Genomic DNA, 5,173 nt, shown 5'->3' with positions numbered 1-5,173 from the left:
CCCACCTTCTTTTTATTGATTTTCATCTTTTTCATCCTATTCTATTTCCGTTTTCAATTTTCAAATTTTCGTTAGATCAAATCTGATTTCACTTTTGATTGTATTTGATTCTATTTAATCGGCAGAATCAAAATGGGATGTATAAACGAAAGTTCTGTTTCTACGGAAATTCTTTCGATTAACCAACCTCGTTACGAAATCGCGTTGATAGCTTCGACTCGTGTCCCAGCCCGTCTGAGAGCTAGATCGGCCTCAATTGTTTGCCTCTTGCCTTCAGCTTTCTTCAAGTTAGCTTCCGCTATTTCAAGAGCTTGTTGAGCTTCAGTGGATCAATGTCACTACTCCTTCTCCGCATCATTTACTAAAATAGTGATTTCATTGTTGCCTATTCTAGCAAAAACCACCCATCAGAGCCATCGTTAACCATTGGTCGTTAAGGCGTATTCTCAAAATACCTATATCTACAGCTGTGGCAATAGGCGTGATTTGGTAATACGCCAATTTGTCCGCTATTAGTAGATAAAATGATTTCTTCACTTCTGAATCCCAAACAATTCGATTAGGGTGGGTACGCAAAGATTTAAGGTCATTTCTTCAATTTGCTCTCCATTTCTAAGTTCGTAGCCTTCGCAGTAGCTTCGTCGATGTTACCTACCAAATAAAAGGCCTGTTCAGGAAGACCGTCTAATTCTCCGGAAAGGATCAATTTAAATCTCTAATTGTTTCTGCTAGACCAACATATTTCCTTCGGGGAACCGGTAAATACTTCCGCCACGAAAAGGTTGTGATAAGAAACGCTCAATTTTTCGCGCTCTTGTTACGGTTAAGGATCCCTTCGGACAATTCGTCCAACCCAAGGATAGCTATAATGTCCTGAAGTTCTTTGTAACGCTGTAAGGTTTGCTTAACCCTTTGCGCAGTTTCATAATGTTCCTCACCAACGATTCGAGGTTGGAGCATAGTGGACGTTGAGTCTAAAGGATCTACCGCTGGATAAATACCTTTGGCAGCTAATCCTCTTGATAGTACGGTAGTAGCATCTAAATGCGCAAATGTTGTGGCAGGGCAGGGTTGGTCAAATCATCCGCAGGTACATAAACTGCTTGAATAGAAGTTATGGATCCCTCCTTGGTAGAAGTAATTCTTTCTTGTAAAGTACCCATTTCGGTACTTAGGGTGGTTGATAACCCACAGCGGAAGGCATTCTACCCAATAAGGCAGATACTTCGGATCCCGCTTGGACAAAACGGAAGATATTGTCTATAAATAGAAGTACGTCTTGTTCATTAACATCTCGGAAATATTCCGCCATAGTTAGGGCAGTCAATCCAACTCTCATACGAGCTCCTGGCGGTTCATTCATCTGACCGTAGACTAAAGCCACTTTGATTCCGCAAGATTTTGTTCATTAATTACTCCAGATTCTTTCATTTCCATGTAAAGATCATTTCCTTCACGAGTCCGTTCACCTACTCCGCCAAATACGGATACGCCCCATGAGCTTTGGCAATGTTGTTGATCAATTCCATAATGAGTACTGTTTTACCTACCCTAGCCTCAAATAGTCCGATTTTTCCTCCACGACGATAAGGAGCCAAAAGATCGACTACTTTAATTCCTGTTTCAAAAATAGATAATTTTGTATCTAATTGTATGAAAGCGGGCGCGGATTTATGAATAGGGATGTTGTGCGAGTATCTACAGGACTCTAATTATCAACGGGCCCTCAAGCACGTTAAAAATTCGTCCTAGGGTCGCTCCGCCGACTGGAACACTTAGAGCAGCTCCGTGTCAATCACTTCATTCCTCTTCGTTAGACCATCTGTAGCGCTCATAGCTACAGCTCTAACTCGATTATTTCCTAATAATTGCTGTACCTCACAAGTTACATTAATTTGTTGACCGGCGGTATCTTGACCCTTAACTACTAGGGCGTTGTAAATATTAGGCATCTTGCCCGGGAAAGGTTATCCAGTACTGGACCGATGATTTGAGAAATACGCCCCAGATTTTCTTTTTCAAGCGTGGAAACTCCAGGAACAGAAGTAGTAGGATTTATTTTCATAATAAAGGAAATATGTCAATTTTTTTTTTCCAAAATTATCTAATACAAAATAAATCTTCGACAGGAGGTTGATCGGTTAATTCAATAAGAAATGGGGTTAGCGCTCGATTTCGTTGGTCCCATCCAATTCAAGTGCATGCAATTGGATTGGTTCCTTATTCAATGAAGGAATTTTAAGTTCAACCAACCTATTTTCAAAATAGGAAGTGGATAAATAAAATTTTGGGAGAGTCTTCATTTGTCCATCATTATAGGCAACACCATCCATATTATCTATGGAATTGGAACCTGAACTCTATTTATGATTCCTTATTTCTATCTCATTAGCCTTGTTTCAATTTCATTTCATATTTTATTTTAGCATATCGATTTTTTTTACTTTACGTCCAACCTCTCCCTTTTTTCCATCTATATTCCTTTTTTTTTCATTTCAGGCCGAATTACGCCTGTTTTCACATCTAGGATTTACATATACAACATATATTACTGTCAAGGTGAATTTCTTATTTTATTGAGCTTATAATATATAATTTATATTAGATGTTAGAATATTAATTCTATTATATATTTATCTATTCTATTATATATATATTCTAATATATATTAGTATTATTTTATATTATTTATCTATTTTTATCTATTTCTTTTCATTTATTTCATTTGCATTTAGAATTTTGATTCAAAAAAAAGTAAGGAATTATAAACTTGAAAACACGGATCAGGTTGCGCCATATATGAAAGAATATAGAATAATGATGTATTTGGCGAATCAAATACCATGGTCTAATAAGGAACCTTTCGATTCGTTGATAATTTTTTGAAAGATTTCTTCGAAAAGGTTTCATTAACTCCTCATTTATATCGAGTAGACCTTGTTGTTGCGAGAATTTTAATTCATGAGTTGTAGGGAGGACTTATGTCACCACAAACAGAGACTAAAGCAAGTGTTGATTCAAAGCTGGTGTTAAAGAGTATAAATTGACTTATTATACTCCTGAATATGAAGTCAAAGATACTGATATCTTGGCAGCCTTCCGAGTAACCTCAACCCGGAGTTCCGCCTGAGGAAGCAGGGGCCGCGGTAGCTGCTGAATCTTCTACTGGTACATGGACAACTGTGGGACTGCCGATGGCCTTACCTAGCCTTGATCGTTACAAAGGCGATGCTACGACATTGAGCCTGTTCCTGGAGAAGAAGATCAATATATATGTTATGTAGCTTACCCTTTAGACCTTTTGAAGAAGGTTCTGTTACTAACATGTTTACTTCCATTGTGGGTAATGTATTTGGGTTCAAAGCCCTGCGCGCTTCTACGTCTAGAGGATCTGCGAGTCCCTACTGCTTATATTAAAACTTTCCAAGGCCCGCCTCATGGCATCCAGGTTGAAAGAGATAAATTGAATAAGTATGGTCGCCTCATTAGGGATGTACTATTAAACCTAAATTGGGGTTATCCTCCAAGAACTACGGTAGAGCAGTTTATGAATGTCTACGTGGCGGGCTTGATTTACCAAAGATGATGAGAATGTGAACCCCAACCATTTATGCGCTGGAGAGACTGTTTTATTTTGTGCTGAAGCAATTTTTAAATCACAGGCTGGAACAGGTGAAATCAAAGGGCATTACTTGAATGCTACTGCAGGTACATGTGAAGAAATGATCAAAAGGGCCATAAAAAGTAGAGAATTGGGAGTTCCTATCGTAATGCACGACTACTTAACAGGTGGTTCACCGCAAATACTAGCTTGGCTCATTATTGCTGAGATAATGGTCTACTTCTTCACATCCATCGCGCAATGCACGCAGTTATTGATAGACAGAAGAATCATGGTATGCACTTTCGTGTACTAGCTAAAGCTTTACGTATGTCTGGTGGAGACTTATCTACACGCTGGTACAGTAGTAGGTAAACCTGAAGGAGAAAGGGACATAACTTTTGGGTTTGACGATTTACTTACGTGATGATTTTATTGAAAAAGATCGAAGCCGTGGTATTTATTTCACTCAAGATTGGGCTTCTATGCCAGGTGTTCTGCCTGTAGCTTCGGGGGTATTCACGTTTGGCATATGCCTGCTTTGATTGAGAGATCTGGAGATGATTCCGTACTACAATTCGGTGGAGGAACTTTAGGACACCTTGGGGAAATGCACCGGTGCTGAAGCTAATCGAGTAGCTAGAAGCATGTACAAGCTCGTAATGAGGGACGTGACCTTGCCCGAGGGTAATGAAATTATCCCGAGGCTAGCAAATGGAGTCCTGAACTAGCTGCTGCTTGTGAAGTATGAAGGCGATCAAATTTGAATTCGACGCAGTGGATAAATTAGATAAAGTGGAAAATGAGATAAACCAGCTTCATAAATCAAATTTGAATTCGAAGCAATGGATACTTTGTAATCCAGTAATTACTGTCGGTTTGTTGAATTGAATTAAACTCGGCCCAATCTTTTACTAAAAGGATTGAGCTGATTCTATTGTCTATATTTTGATAGATATATTTTATCTAGATATACAAGATCTTAAATACAAAAAAAAGACTAAACACAACTCAAATTTTCTCCTGGGTCCATTAATCCTATGTGGATCCTTAGGATTGTATTCTTTTCATCCTATATACCAATGTCGATCATGGATCGAGCCAAGCATCACAACTTCTTCTACCCATCCTGTATGTTGTCCTTTTGGCTCCGTAAAGTTGAATAGAAACTATTGTATTAGTAGACGAGATTTTACGAAAAAGGTTCTTGATAGGAGAAAAATTCTTTTTCAATTTTTTCAGTGTGGATTTTACACAACATGGGGAAATCACTATTTCTAATTGAAAATTGATATTTCTAATTCAAAAGAAAAAGAGCTCTCATCCTATCATATATAATGAACTGCTACCTAGGTTCTCACAAAAGAGAATCGTTTCTTTCAATATTCACTCATTGTTCGTTAATAACCCTAGTGATTGTATCTAGTATGCGTATTCTGATAGAAATAAAAATATTCAATTGATTTTCATCGAATGACTATTCATCTACTGTACTTTCATGGAAATAGAGGCAAGAAAGCTCTATGGAAAAATCATGGTTCAATTTGATCTTGTCTAAGGGAGAATTAGAAT

General features: G+C 38.0%; 2 pseudogenes; one reads left to right on the top strand and one right to left on the bottom strand.

Moving 5' to 3' along the window:
* Positions 1-513: 513 nt before the first annotated feature.
* On the bottom strand, positions 514-2,223 carry LOC128288747 (ATP synthase subunit beta, chloroplastic-like; annotated as a pseudogene).
* Positions 2,224-2,803: 580 nt separating this feature from the next.
* Positions 2,804-4,292, top strand: LOC128288744 (ribulose bisphosphate carboxylase large chain-like; annotated as a pseudogene).
* The last annotated feature ends 881 nt before the right edge of the window (positions 4,293-5,173 follow it).

This window comes from Gossypium arboreum, unplaced genomic scaffold (assembly GCF_025698485.1).
Source record: "Gossypium arboreum isolate Shixiya-1 unplaced genomic scaffold, ASM2569848v2 Contig00271, whole genome shotgun sequence".
Lineage (NCBI taxonomy): Eukaryota > Viridiplantae > Streptophyta > Magnoliopsida > Malvales > Malvaceae > Gossypium > Gossypium arboreum.
The sequence above is the reverse complement of the archived record's forward strand: the minus strand, read 5'-3'. Positions and strand labels throughout refer to the sequence as shown.